The sequence below is a fragment of the Acomys minous genome (genome assembly GCF_964271855.1).
Source record: "Acomys minous genome assembly, chromosome: 9".
Classification (NCBI taxonomy): Eukaryota; Metazoa; Chordata; class Mammalia; order Rodentia; family Muridae; genus Acomys; species Acomys minous.
The window spans coordinates 95,367,660-95,384,042 of NC_140490.1; positions in this window are offsets into that span (position 1 = coordinate 95,367,660).

Below are 16,383 nucleotides of genomic sequence, written 5' to 3' on the forward strand. Positions count from 1 at the left end.
TATTTATTGTGTGTGTATGTGCTAGTGTGTGAAAACAGACATGAGTGCATGTGCATGTGAAGACCAGAGGATAACCACGGGTACGGCACCCACTCACTTTTGGAAGATAGTTCTCTCACTGGCTGGGAGATCACCAAATAGGCCAGGCAGGCCAGCTGGTCAGCAAGCCCCATGATTCCTCCCACCTTGGCCTCTCCAGTGTTGGGGTTATAAATGTGCACCACAATATCTGGCTTTTTAAAAAGTATTTACAGGGGTTCTGGGTGAAAGGGTGAACTTAGGTCCTCAGGCTTACAAGACGATCGATCCCTTTACTATCTGAGCTATCTCCTCAGTCATTTATTTATGCATCATCCATTTATTCACTCAATCAATTTAGATGTTATTCACGAAGAAAATGAAAGTCTTTCTCCCAGCAATTCAGGGGGTAGGGGCAGCTCAAACCATGTCACTGAGAAAACAAGTGCTGAGGTCTCTAACCTCAGGAGCGAAAAGAAGCTCCCCCAACATCTACCCTATCTGTGAACTGTGGGGATCCGTGAAGGGGCCGGTTCTACAGATCTAAAACCATAGGACCTCCATGACAGAGGACAACAACGGAACGTCTGAGAGGACTCCCAGTGAGGTTCCAGTATTGATAGAGTAGGATATGCCAGAAGGCCTCGTACCAGATTCACACCTCATTGCAGCGAACACTTACAAACAAAGAAGTGTGGACAGAAGGATACACTGTAAGACACACTGTGACACACTTCAGCCTCTTCGATGAGACCTTTTGTGGGGGAGGCTGCAAGGGTGAAGGGCAGGTGTGAGGGGACCGGGAGATGAGCGGGATAGGGGTGCATGCTGTGAAATTCACAAAGAACCAATAAAAAGTTAATTAAGAATAGAAGTCATTGTGGAGGAGGCAGCATTCCATTGTGATCTGCAGACTCCAGAGGCAGGTACCAGACTGCCCTCCGTGCAAGCCAATGAGGGGGAGGGATAGCAAGTGCAGCAAGAGATCCAGCCAAATGGTAGAGCATGGCTAACCTTAGAAGCTATTCGGATTCACTCTGGGAAGCCACCAGAGCCTTCTGCGTAGGAGGATGACATTATCAGAAGCCTCCTAACAGCTTCTCTCTTCTTTATCGCCTTACAAGCCAGTCTCAGCCCAGCTGCCGGCCTGCTCTCGTTAAAAATGTAACTCAGATCGTGACATTTGTTCAGACCCACCAAAGGCCTCACATCTCAGAGAAGCAGAAGTCGAGGCCCTTGATGTGTGCAGTCTTCCTGACGTGAGCTGGCTCCCAGCAGCTCTCTTACACTTCAGCTCCTGTTCTGCCTCACTTGTCTGTTCCAGTATGCTCTAGCCACTGGGAAATGGAGATGCACTTCTGGGTCTTCCTGCCTAAGCTCCTTCTGAATAACACTTGCCCTTCAGAATCTGCATATTTCACAATCTCTCAAGACTAGGCAAAATTGTGCATCTGCAATATGGTCATCCCAAACTAAACTATCAAAAAACAACAACAAAACAAAACAACAACAGCAAAAAAAAAAAAAAAACCAACCCATTTTTCTCTGTATGTGCTCATACCATTAATAGCAGTTACCCTAGGTAATGCATCTCTTCTTTTCTCTTACTACATGATGAAATTCATGTGGGCAGAATCTTCTTTTCATCCCATGACAAGTGTTTTGAGTCTTTTCTTCTGTCTGTTTTATTAATTGCTATAATTCTTACACCCTAAAACAATTTCTGAGCATAGTGTATCTCTAGACTGTTAGTTAATGCATTTCATTAAATGGTAAACATTTATTGCATGCATGACAAGATTAATGGGCTAATGAAGACTAGAGTGCATGAGACTTGCTGTGACAGGACCGGTCACTCCACAATGACAACCAGCTCCTGACAAGTCTTACTGCAGCAAGCCTTGTACTTTCTAGTCTTCACACAGAGGTGGTCAAAGTTGGAGGAGAAAAGCAATTGTTGGTGCTGGAGCAGTGGCCACTGCCTTAACCACTGTCTTTTGACTTTTCTTCTGGTTGCCTGAAAATGCAAATCCCAAAGAGAAGCTGCGTGAGCCTAAATAACTGGATCTTAACTGGTAAGTAATCATTCTGTGTATGACCCCCAAGAACATCGGGGGCTCTCAGATGACATCTGAAGGCAGAACTCCCTTCTGCTTCTAGTCACGTGGATCAACTAACAAAGTCTGTGAGATTCCATCTGCACCAAAGTATTGTGATTATCTAAAGAATTCTAGGAATGGGCACTAAGAAGCCAAGGTCAAAGGTCATCTTCTACCTAAAGGGGAGAGGGGAGAGATGCGCACTCTTAGATGATGAAGATGTGCAGCGAGCACACAGCCATCTTGCTCATAATAATAACTCCTTTCCCTCCCCCCCCCCAAAAAAACACCTTTTGTGCACTCTGGAGTCCCCATGATGGTCTTTTGGTGAAAGATCATATCTAAGCCAGTATCTCAGGGTCCCAGACTTTGAATAAACATGGCTTTCTTCCCACTGGCTCATCTCCTGGGCTTTGGCTTTGAGCCTGGAGAAGAAAGGCTTACGTGTGTACCAGTTCCACAGTTGCTTGTAGTGTGCAATCAACAGAAGTCAAATTACTGAAGGGATGAAGAAACAAGAATGGGTTCAGAAAGAATGATACATTAACTTTTGGGGGGGCCATGGCACTTAAAAGTAGAGTAATTGTGTTTCCCAGATAGGGAACGTAGTAAAGACGTACAGAGAAAGAGGTGAGGGATTCAGATTCCGCCCTGCTGAGTTCAAACAATCTGATGGAGATTTCACTGGATCTAATCGTTGCTGTGAGGTGCTCATGTCTTGGAATGAGAGTACGAAGTGCACCGCTTTGTTTTCCTCTGGAGTCTTCTCTGTGCAGATGAAATTCCAAGCAAAGCCATTCTGGCTTTTGTAACCCACCCAGAGCACCCATAAAGGAAAACTGTTTTCCTCTACTCGCAAAACTTCTCAAATGCTCTCTCGCCAAGCAATTCTCTGGTTCTAAGGACAACTGGGTATCCTACAGTTTATCTTCAATCATGACATTGATGCCCTGGAGTTAGTGTGCACAGAGCAGGTTAAACACTCAGTCCCATAAGACAGCCCTCTGCTTCGGGCACCAATAGCACATCCCAGGTTGTCACCTAGATTTCTGACCAACTGGCTATGAACAAAGGATCGTCACAACCCTTTTTGGTGTTTAATAATTGGCTATGATGATATTGGCTTATCAGGGAGGTTATTGGAAAGGCCAGGGATAGACAGTCAGATGGAAGATGTACGCAGGGCAATTTGTAAAGATGGGACACAGGGTCTGTGCTGTTTCCATGCACACTTTCTCCCATCACCTCAACCCGTCCACCAATCCAGAAGCATCCCAAGGCTCATTCTTTAGGGCCCTTATGGGGGTTTGGTTACCTGAGTAAGTAAACCATTGGTTACTGGGGACTTGACTCAATCTCCAGCCTCTTTTCCTGCCCTGGAGGTTGGGAATTGGAGCTGAACATTCTCTTCTGCCAACCAAACATTCATTCCCTTGACTACGGTCCATCCTCCAGTGGTCGCAGTATTACTATCTAAGGTACAACTGAAAAGAGAACACCTTATTACAAACCACCAGGGGGCCTTCTCTTGACCCATTCGCTCATGAAATTGCATTTGTTTAGGAATTCTACAGTGGGAACTGGGACAAGGGCCAACTACATATTCCTTATTGTCACAGCCAAATGGGAGGCCCAACTGGTAAAGGTGAGTGGAAGCAGAAAAGGCCTGACTCACGCATGCCAGGTGCGGAGACATGTGGCCTAGACTCATGCACTCATCTGAAAAGTTAGCAGATGCAATGGGGCAAAGAGTCTGTTGCATCCGGGCTGTTGGATAACCAGTGAAGAAAGCAAGAAGACTGCTACCTACTTCCTAACCTGGGAACTCCAGAGTTGCCAAAGGACTCTGACTTTATAGTTTTCCCTTATTTTTGATGTGCACTAACCCAATCCTATGGTTGAGAGGTAGATGTATGGGCCTGGCAAACTGTGGGGATGTTTTTCTCTTACAGAAGACTGAAGTTCACTTTCCAGCACTCACATTGGGTAGCTAACAATTACCTGTAAATTGGGCTCTAGTGAATCCAACACGCTCTTCTGGCCTCTTAGGGCACATGTACTCACAAGAGCGCGCGCGCGCACACACACACACACACACACACACACACACACACGAGAGAGAGAGAGAGAGAGAGAGAGAGAGAGAGAGAGAGAGAGAGAGAGAGAGAGAGTTTTTAAAATCTGAAAATAAATACTTAGAGACTTAAGTGTTACAGTTCTGAGGGGAAAGTTTCCCCAGTGCAGGCATTGCAGCTCTGAAGAGAAAGGTATGGTAGTTGGGAGCCAAGGAATACCACAGAGTCACACTGCACAACAAACCCCACACAAGAGGTTTGTTGGGAAAGACACAAGAAGGAGATGGCCTCTGCTCAGGTGAGAAGGAGCCAGGGACTGAACAGGAGACAAGCTTATACAGAGTTTCTTAGGGGCAGAGTTTTCCAGGGTGGAAATTGGGCCTTTTTCAGAACTCGAAAATGAGCTCAAACTTCTTACTCTGCAAGAGACATGTCTAAAACATCCTTTCTATCTTTAGAGAAGGCTAATAAGTGCTAATATAACCATCTGAGACGATGGGAGCTGGAGGATGCCAGCCACCCCCAAATATGCCTCAAGAATTATCTTGAGCTGATTAATTTGAGAAACTGGAGAAAAATCTCTAAAAATAGAGTTGGGCTACTATAATATAAAATACAATTATATTTATAAGGAAATCTCACTGTCTAAGGGCGTCTCCCCCTAGGCAGTTAAAGGAGCATTGCATTCCTAGAGACTCTTTCCGGTGCAGAATGTATGATTTACGTTTGCACAGCGGCCTCGCCTCGGCTTATGGGGTTCTTCCTGGCTACCTCTCCCACAACTGAGACTTTGCTTTGACTTCTTCTTCCTCTGTTGTGTTTGAACATAAACTCCTTTTCTCTTTATCATATGCTACTCAGCCATAAGATACATGCAGAGGATCTAGGTCAGACCCTTCCAGGCTCTCCGATCTCTGTGAGCCCTCATGAGTCCCAATCAGTTGATGCTGTGGGCCATGTTCTAAAGTGGTGGCCCTGACCTCCTCTGCTGCCTTTGATCCTTTCTCCCCTTCTTCCAGAGGACTCCCGAGCTCCACCTACTGTTTGGCTGTGGCAATCTGTATCTGTTCCCATCAGTTGCCAGATGAAGTCTCTCTGGTCTCTCTAATGACAATTTGGCTCTGGTCCCAGGATACCCTGTAGGCAGGACAAGTGGTAGGTGGAAGGTTTTATGCCCGGATTGGTTTCCCACTCCCTCCACATGAGGCCTTGCCTGGTTACAGGGGATAGCCAGCCATTAATACTCACTCCTGAGATTGGTAATTGGGATGTTACTTTGAGATTTCCAAGTACCTCCCATTTGTACAGGAGGATGTGTGTTATAAACTTCCATTTAAGTTTTCTTAAGTAATGTATCTTCTGTAACACACACACACACACACACACACACACACACACACACACACACACACACACTTTTCTGAGTCAGTTAGATATAGACTGAACAAGTTAATTCTAGTGAACCTGCTCCTACTCTTTACCCAGGATGCCATGCGCACCAATGTAAGCATTCACACTGCAGCCTTTGAGTTAAAGACCTCGATCATAAACGTTCATGAACAACTGTCACTTTTGAACGTGTACTTTTTTTCTTCTGGCCTATCAACATTTTTACCCACATACCAACTAACAGTGAGAATAGCAGCTAGTTCTGGAGAAAGACAGACTCTCCAAAGTATCCAACCAAGCAGCTCACTTGGAAGGGCATCTGCAATGGCTCGCGTAGCACAGTACGTTTGGACAAACTTCAAGCACTCATACTCCAGAGGGATGAGGAGGCACCTACCATGGTTTTCCACTGTGCTGTGTATGATCTCTGTGTTTTCAAGTTCAGATTTAGCTTGATTTTTTACCATAAAGTTGTACGGACTTTTTCTTTTAATGTGCCATCACTTTGTTTCCACACAACTTGATAGCAGGAAACTTAGAATCCCAGATCTTTTTGATGGGGAACTCATCACCTGCAGCTGCTTTGTAGAAACGGGTACTCATTTCAAATTATCCATTAGTAATACTTCTTCATATTGCTCAACTGGTAATATTTTTCTACTCATGAATATTGTTTGGAGTGATTTGGGATGGGTGGAATGCATCACAACTTTTTCCAATTAAAATTAATGGAAAATTGTTTTTATTTAATGGCTTTTCACTAAGTGACAGGGTTTTCAGAAAACAAATTAAAATCGCTCAGTGAGGACAGGAATATCTAACTTACCCTTCTAGCTTTTTTTTTTCTCTCATTAATCTGGTTGGTTTTATAAAAAAAACTAGCTACCTTAATTAAATAAAAATAATATTAACATCTTGGTCCTTGCTTATTTATTTTAGAGCAATGTATCTCTTGATTTCTCCTCACAAAGCCTCTTTACATAAATACTGTCAGTACAGACTTCAAACATTGCTCCTCAGACCCAGAAGCCCCTCCTCTCTAAAGAGATCATCCCTTGCTGAAGGCATGAGAGCAGGAGGGTGGCCATAACTAGGCTAAAGCATGCTATACTGATCTCTGCAGATTCAATCTTCTCCAGCCCTGAGCTGAGCAAAGTGACAGGAAGTCAGACCCTGGGCACAGCTTGAACATTTAACCACTGGCGCAAGTTCCCAAGTGAATGAAGGCCAAGATGAATAACAAAGGAAAGAAGAGAGGGAGAGAGGGAGGGAGGAGGGGGGAGGGAGGGAGGGAAGGAGGAGGGGGAAGGGAGGGAGGGAGGGAGGAGGAGGGAGGGAGGGAGGGAGGGAGGAGGGGGGAAAGGAGGGAAGGAGGGAGATGAGGAGGAACCTTTGAGAGAGACATGGACATACCTACACATACACAAACGTACACATATGCATGCAGATCAGATGTGTGGAAATTAATGCCTGGTACTCACAAATATTCTTTTTCACAGCTTGTTTTCACTTCTCATTGATTTCCATGTGAAGTCATTCTATCACTAAACTCATTATTTAAAAAATGATATACTTCTTCAAATCCCAACATGGAGCATCAGAGCTAAAATGAACCAGTTTAAGCAAGCTTTCTTTTACAGGCATGTACCTATTCATTTGGGTCCTAGTAAGGGGACAAGGCACTCACTCACACTTAATCAGTGGCGAAATGAGAGCTAGCCTGGCTTTTAGATTCAGATTTGAGAGTCAAAGGAACAAAATGCAAGCCAGTGTTCCTTGAGGGCAGATTCCTGCACAGCTCGCCTGCCCGAAAATAACTATGGGAAGAATAGAAATAAAATCTATGGTATTATTTGTTCATAGAAGTCGCTACCATTAACTTTATCATTAATGAGATTTTACACCAGCTGAAATGTAATAGAAGAAACAATTAGTAATATAGATTTTTTTTTTACAATCCATCTCTAAAAATTGCAAGTATTTTTCCAAATACGCACTGTTAAAAATATCAAATATACTGAATGATTGAAAGAATTATGTATAGCAATTATTAGTTCAGCCATCAACTAAAGTTGTGTTTATTAATAGCTTCCTTACTATATCTAAACATGTGAATATATGTGTGAAAATCTGACTACCTTCCTGTTTATACATCCATGCACCCACCTAAGTGTAGATGTTTGTATACATGATCCATGCACGTCTTTAGGTACAAATCCATTTCTGATCCCAGGCTAAACCCAAAGTTTCATAAGTGGCTGCAGAAAAGAAATACTCTATTCCCATTGTCTTTCTATCCTCAGTTGTAGAATTGGTGGTTGTGGATTAAGGAAAAGCTTGCCCTCCACAAGAGACAAATAATAGTTCCTCTCTTGAATAAAATCAATTATCTATTTTGCTGGTTTGCTTTGTTTAATTATCACATTTCAAAGAGTTGAGGCTACTCTTCTCCCAGGTTGTATCAACGACTTTCCCTTCTTCCCTCGAAATAAATTCATGGTTTTTACCTAGTCAGTGTTTTGTTTATTTGTTTTATATTTTGGTTTTAGTTTCTAGATGGGCTTTCACTGTTTTGTTTATTTGTTTTATATTTTGGTTTTAGTTTCTAGATGGGCTTTCACTGTAAAAAAAAAAAAAAAAAAAAACCCACCCAGATTGAAACTCCCTTGAAAGAGAGAGAAACCTGTTTTTGTTATGATTCCAAGAGTGGCATGAGAAACGGTCTTATGTGAGAACAGGTGAGGTTAATCCACTAGAAGGCAAACCACCTCATGCGGGAGCTTGATTGTTGCCAACCGAAAAGATCCCGTGAACAGACTCTGGGAGGAGATATATAAATGAGCTCAGAACTGGAGCCGGGGCCTTTGGACACTTGGGATAGTTTTTGGCTGTTCATCGCTGCACTTCAAGACACTCCTAGAGAGAATCACTCAAGGGAAGGCTTCAGGGCTCCGGCTCCTGCTGAGGTTCTGGGTTCTGGTTACACCAAGTTCCAGCAGAAGAAATTCTGCTGATCATGCCAGAAGAATTGTTCCTTGGAACTGATATCCTTACGGTTTCATTATTGTATCCTTTAATCTCCTTTTCGTATCGCTTAGGTTAGTCGGGTTATAAGTGTTGTACGCTTGGTTAATAAGTTCATAATAAAATATACTTGTTAAGAAAAAAGTAGCCAAACAAACAAACAAAAAAAGAAAGAAAAGAAAAAAAAAGAAAAAGAAAAGAAAAAAATTAGCCTACACTTCCTATGTAGCCTAGGCTAGACTCATGTGGCATACACATCATTATAATCTGAATTATGATTCTTCCTCTGGTGCTGAAGTTGCCAGGAACATGAGCTAGAGGAGCCCATTGCGGTGGCCTCTGGGTCCGTTGGCCATAGTTCTGCTAGTTTTTACGAGTTTCTTGCCCTTTCACCACTAGATGCGGCTCATGTATGTTGTCTCCAGGTCCAAAATTTGGAATTTCCCCAATGAGCTATGGCTTTTTGTGGGGGAAAATGCATTCAGAAACCAAAAGACAATGCAGATCTGCTGTGGCATGGTTGTTTCTAAGCCCATTAGTCATTTAAAATCATAAATCCATATGGATAGTGGCCAAATCTAATTTATAGGATTGTTCTTTCTTAGTGTCGTTAATCTTATTTTCTATGATAGCATTGGCTTCTAATAAGAAGAGCATTAACAATGAGATTAGCTTCTGGTGTGACTGGCATTGCTGTTTTAATTTGCCATTTATATTGTAGCATACCAGGTTTTGATAGAATTAACATAAATAGAATTATTTTTAAACTGCACACATGATATTATTTCTGATAGTAAAATCGCTGACTAAAGTTTAAGATTCCTTGGTAGTTGTTAAATAGCTGTCTAGCAAAGAGTTAGAGCATCATTTCAAATTCCAACCGGTGTCCAGCCTCCTTCTGTATACTTCTGATAGCGTTCTGACTTAGAATCAAGTCAGCTGGTGCTAGGGATGTGTCTCCAGGGTAGAACCCATGGTTAGCATGAGTGAGGCACCAAAGATGAGGAAATAGAAACAAAGCAGATCTCTTCCCTTTGGTTCCCATTCAGAGAATGTCTTTTTATCATCTGAATTAGTTTTGACTGTTAAATAAGGCATTCATGTGATTAAAAAATTAAAAGTATAGTCTCAAGAAAGGCAAGTTCTCATTCCCCCTGCCCATGAAAGCATTCTATTTAAGCATACTAACTTCTTTCTCTATTGTTTCTTACATTGAAAATAAGTAAGTGGCTATAAAATGCTTTTATTTGGCCTCTTTTATAAGCAGGCCATATACTTGAATCTGCACTGTATTGGGTTTGTGCTTCCTGTGTCTTCATGTACTTAACATTCCCACAAATGCACATCTGTACTTGTTCCTCATTCCTAACCTCCTCGCTTCCTAAAGCGCTAGTTCTATGGTACAATCATCATGCACATCATATACCTCATTGCCATTCGTGCAATAACAGTTCCTACTATTCAAGCACAAAAAAAATCTCATTTCATGGTAAAGTATATAATGCGCATGAGTGCTTATCAATTTACCACCTGGTATATGATAATCTCTTATTATTTGTATTTTTATAGATAAGCAGATAAGTAGTAGAGTCTTTGCAACTAGACTCTAACATTCCTTCAACACAGGTTTTTCTTCCATGTACTGATGTCTTTGTGCATTGCTGGATAGTCACTTTTATGCACTGACTGTTCACTATGCATATTTTAATATCCTAAGGGTTTATACATATTGTATATGGTAGTTCAATCATTCCCTCAACAATTCCAAGGTATGAGCACTATTTTTGTCTTGATTTTATGGAAGATATAGGTGTGGTCTTCTTGTGGACATAAGTTCAGGGTATTAGAGCCACAAATCTAGACAGCTTGAATTCTGAATATGTGCTCATAATGCTGAGAGTCTATGACTAACCCAAATGATCCTATGACCTAAAGCCTTTCTTGCCTTAACCAGTGCTTGATAGTGTTGCCTTTTAACTCTTATATAGACTTGATCCAATTGGGGTTAGAGCATCTAAACATCCTATGGGCGTGGCTTCCCCCTGATTCTGCTCTAGGTCCACTGTGGTCTATGTGATGTAATGAGTATTGATTGTCAACTTAACAGGATGTGGAATCACCTAGGGAAAAAGCCTATGGGCACACACCTGAGGAACTATCCACATTAAGTCAGCCTCTGGCCTCGTCTATGAGGGATCACACTATTTAGCCTAACTGGGGTGAGAAGAAGACCAACCCTAGAAGTGAGTGGCACCATTCTTGGCCTTGGGTCCTGTACAATATAAAAATGAAAAATATTGGTGACCAAGGCATTAATGATCCCTTCTTCCTGACTACAAAGGCAATAGGGATAGCTGCTTCAAGCTCCTACTACCTTGACTTCCCCAAGCTTGATATTCTGCACACTTGAACTGTGAGATGTAAGCCCTTCCTTCCTCAAGTAACTCTGTTGGCAAATTTCATCCCCAGAACCAAGAACTAAAACAGTCAGACTCTTTGTCTCCCAGTCTTTGAGTTGGGAGGCCAACCATCAGGGCTAGCCAGCTCATGGTCTTGCTTGCCCTACTCTCTATTTTGGGGGATAAGCTGGACAAGAGACCTCATTTGTCTTATCACACATGCGCCATAACTGATCATTATCTTGGCTTAATTTTAATGATGATTGTAGCTTGTCAAAGACTTCCTTTTTCTCTAACCACATGGTCCAGGCTTACCTATAATAGACATTGTTCATAAAAAGAGATTCAAATGAAACAGGCCCATGCCCAATCAGGAACCAGAGAAAGATACATATTTTCGGAAAGCAAATATTTAAAATAAACATAAAAGAAATGGGTGAAGTAACTTTCAAGTTTCCCCACCCTAAAGGACCCGCTCCCCTAAACTAGCCAATTAGAAGATTTAGTAAGCCATAGCAACAGAAGGAAGTAGAAATTAGACCCAAGAGAATGCTCAGCCAGGACACAGACTAGACACAAAGACCCATCCCAGCTGGACCATAGCTGATGAGATTAGACCATAAACAAGAGTGTTCAAAGTTCATCCAGTTACCTATTTTTTTAACATACAATTCTACATACTGCTCATATACTGTCTAGATACTCACTAAGCTGTTTCTCACATCCCATCCGTTTACCCATCATTTCGAAGAAGTGAACTCACATGACATTTTTATATCCCATCTAAAAAAAAAATATGTCCTGATTTGTCCCAATTTGTGGGCCAGTTCTGCAGATCCTGAGATGTGGTTCTCCACATCCTTTGTTCCTTTCCATGACTCATTTTCTTTAGTGGCAAAAAAAAAAAAAAAAAAAAAAAAGGAGGTGGGTGACAAATGCTTCCTTGCTCACTACTACACACTTTGATGTAGGAATCAAAGTCAAAACAGATTAGGTACAAAGTGTGTTAGAGAAGCCGAAGAAACTGTTACTGGAGACGTCTCTTACCACTCGTTCTACTGTGCCAGCTCTGACACATACACACACACACACACACACACACACACACACACACACACACACACACACACGCATGAGCTGTCCCCACTCAAGTGTAGAGCACTCAGTATGCGCATACCATGGATCCATCTCTGAATCATCTTAGGCCATGCAGGTTGCTCTTGGCTGGTGGCAGCTGTGTCTGCTAACAGCCTCCTAAGGGCAAGAGGCACTTTAATGCAGCAATTATTTGCATTAATCAAAGGCTTCACGCCAATCCCCCACGTGTGCCTGAATAGTGAAAGTGTATATTCATGCTGCGCTCAAATTAGAGATTTCACAGAAAAAAAGCATGCTTCAGTCAGATGTTGCTCCTGAGCTGCTAGCCAATGTCTCATCCAGACAGTAGAGTTTGCTGCGGAATATTACCCATATACAAGCTAACGTAATAAAGAGAGTATAGGGACATAAGGGCATAGGCATACTTGATAATTAAGCCATATTTGAGTGGGCTCTGCTGTCCCTGATCAATTCTAGAGGACTAAGTATGGAAACTGGAGATAATCAACATAAATAGACACCTGTTTGATCAGGTGGGATGTTACGCAAAGCAAATTTTTTTGGGTTTTTTTGTTTTGTTTTGTTTGTTTGTTTGTTTGTGTTTTTTTGTCGAGACAGTGTTTCTCTGTTTAGCCTTGGCTGTCCTGGACTCACTTTGTAGACCAGGCTCATAGAGCTCTGCCTGCTTTTGCCCCCTAAACTGCTGGGATTAAAGGTGTGTGCCACCATGTCCAGCTAAGTGAAGCATTTTTATGTCTTCCATTTGATCTAATACTATGGTCAGTGGCACGGAACCCAGAGAAAGAGAGCCACTTTCATCTTGAAGGTATGGGGAGGGGCATCTATGTTCTAAATGTATCATGGGCACACTGCTCTCTGGTCATCTAAGTCATTCCTTTATTCCTCAAAGAAAACAAAATACATCTCACAGAACCATAATAGACGTAGAAACCTGAAATATACTATGTAAGAGCCCTTAAGAGCTTGAGAACACTTCTTTCAAGCAATTTATATTATTTCATACTAACTGTGTGTTTACTGGTATTTCATTAATATGACAAATATCTGAAATAGCCAACTTATAAAGAGAAGAGGTTTACTTTAATTCACAGTATTGGAGGCTTCAATTGACTACCATGGACAGTTTCTTTGGAACTTGTGGTGAGGCAGAATACCATGGCAGAAACATGGCATGGAGTCTAATTTACCTCATGGCCAGGTGTGTGTGTGTTTGTTTGTGTGTGTGTGTGTGTGTGTGTGTGTGTGAGAGAGAGAGAGAGAGAGAGAGAGAGAGAGAGAGAGAGAGAGAGAGAGAGAGAGCATCACAATAACTTACCATCCTCCCTCTAGGCTCTACCTCTTTAAGGTTCTACTGCCCCCCCCCCAGTAGTACCAAGTCTTTATTTTTTGTTTTTGTTTTTTTTTGTGTTTTTTGTTTGGTTTGTTTGTTTTTCGAGACAGGGTCTCTCTGTGTAGCCTTGGCTGTCCTGGACTCGCTCTGTAGACCAGGCTGGCCTCGAACTCACAGCGATCCGCCTGCCTCTGCCTCCCGAGTGCTGGGATTAAAGTACCAAGTCTTTAACAGTGGACCTCTGACAACAGTCAAGATGCCAAGTACAACAAAACAAATAGAAAAGGAAGACTAGAAACTGCTTGAGCAGTGTGTGGCGACTTGTTCTCTGTAGGATAGAGGATTAGAAGAATGAGAAGGAAATCTAGCAGCAATCAAATGGTAGGAAAGCCACTGCAAGAGGCAAAAGTCATTGAGGAACACAGTGGGTGGGGTACTGGGGAAGGACGTCTCAGCCAAGCTCCATGGAATCCATCTCTTCAAGCGGCCTCCCCCTGTGCGGCCTGAGTTCTCAGGTTATTGCTTTAAAATTTCACCCTGTATTATTTCTCTAAAATAATAGGAACTAACATTTTAATGAAAGGCTGATTATCATATTCAAGCATACTCTCTCCCACAGGACTTTATTCTTTGCATATTTATGACTCCCCTGGCCCTACAGCTGAAAGGAATTCACAAATGAACAAAGGAGAATGCCGACTTCTGAGAGGATTGTTGTAAAAATGCCCTTTGCAGAGATTATTTGTGTGTGTGTGCGCGCGCGCGCGCCATCCACATCCACTCAGCTCTCTTTGGATTAACATAGCCCAGCCTTGCCTCAGAGAATCACTTTCTTCCTTACACTGTGGCTTCTGTTAGAATTGTGTTCTTGGCTCCAAGGGCAGAAATGTGACTCAGACTTTTCCAAGGAAAAACTGTAGGCTTTGAACTTTTCCAAACCGACTTTATTTGGGGTTCTCTAATGCCTACACCTCCCTTCCAACCCATCTACCATACAGAGGCAAGAAAAGAGGTTAATGAGGACAGGTGAAGTAGACATTTTTAGAGTCAGTCCCTTGAAACAACACCACTCTTTATCAACAGGATTCCAGCAGACCTGTTAAATGGCAAAGCAGCAATACAGTGATGGTGACTGCAACTGCAACAGGCGGAGCCCCAGCACCTTAAAGTCTTCTCTGGAGCATTTCTCTTTAAGAGTGTCTCAAAGTAGAGCGATGAACAGCCAAACAATACAAAGAGCAAAAAGCCAAGCCTCTGGCTTTGTGTATATATATCCTCTCAGAATTCATACTAGGATGCTTATCGTTGGCAAAGACCATGCCCCCATACTCTTCTAGTGGGCAAATACCACGTGTCCTCCTATAAGTCTGTTTCCAGTGGACAAACGCACACAAGTCTGTTTCACCTCCCACATGTGGGACCAAAGCAAAAAACGTGTTTACATCCACTACATAAAACACCACATCTCTGTGGGCCGTAATCTGTAAACAGGTATGTCACCTCCCAAAAAAGCCAAGGGATAATTCAAGATGGCAGGGAAGAAGCAGGTTCTTCCTTGCCTTAGATTTGAACTTACAGTGATCTAATCCTGGCACATGGGCAGCCATCTGTAAAGCTACTTAAGAGTAGACCAGAGTCCAGAAATAAGAGTGAGCTTGGTTTGTATTGGGCCTGACTTTGAAGGCACACGAGGGTCTAAGGTCTACTCTCACCGCCGTTCATTTCCTTGGGTTCTTTGTGCGTGCTTGTCTACACAGGCCACCCCAAAGATTCAGAACCTGTGGGCAGATTTCATCCTCCAAAGAACATACCAGCTATCAGTCTGTTGATGCAGCTATACCAAAATATAACACGTGGAGTAGCTTTCAACAACAGGAATCTATTTCTCACTCTTCTAGAATCCAGGAGTTCAAGGCCGAGGGCAAGAGCAGATACAGCAGATGGTGAGAACCCACTTTCATAAACTGCACCATTTAGCCTTGCTGGTGGAAAGGAGAAAAGGGGTTATCTCAGCCATCTTAGCTAAGAACACTAACCCCACCCACCAGGGCTCTGCCTGCCTCACTTAATCACCTTCATACCAGCACACTAGAGTCTATGAACAAGGGGAAGGGGGAGGCATAATCATTTAATCTATACCATAGTGTCACCTTTTCCATGTCAACTGACTAGTGTAGGGACAGAATGGCACTGTGGTCATGAATGGGGATTACCACGCTGGCTGCACTAGTGTACTGAGTGCTTGTGAGATGTGAACAAATCAGGATGGAAGCCTGGCTTCATTTTTCTTCGAGACATGATGAGACTAAAACAGTGGATTTCTAAGTGGTTCCTGGTGATGAAATTTTACTGTGATAACTTGCTCAACAACCCTGCCAAGGATTTTTGAAGACAGAATCAGAAAGAAAAATGTTGTCCACTCAATAGGGTGGTTAGAGTTGTGGGGTTCTTTAGTCATCTGTCAGAGATCTTAAGCCTTATGGCAAAGGGCATGGTTTAAAAATAAATAAATCAAAGAAACACACACCTTAGAGCATGCACTTCCTCACCTGATCTCCAGAGCTGGTGTGGGAACCAGATTAAGCTATTTTCTAAGTTTCAAACCAGGCCAGCTGGGCAAAGCCATGTGGTCTTTGAGAAATGGGAAGGAAAGGCTCATTAAAGAGACCCTCCATGCTTTGATTTTTTTTTCTTTCTTTCTTTCTTCCCCTAACTCCTCCTTTCCACCTCCATCAAGAATTTCTGAAAGCCACAGTTTAGGACTGGAGCAATATGCAGACTGCATTTAACAATCCACACCGTGGTTGTGCCACTGCTGCACTTGTTTATTTGCATTTAAAAGGGATTTGGGGCCGGATGTAAACACTTTGATGGGATTTATGGCAGAGACAAAGGAGGAGCGCTCACATTTTGATCCGGTGGACAAGCAA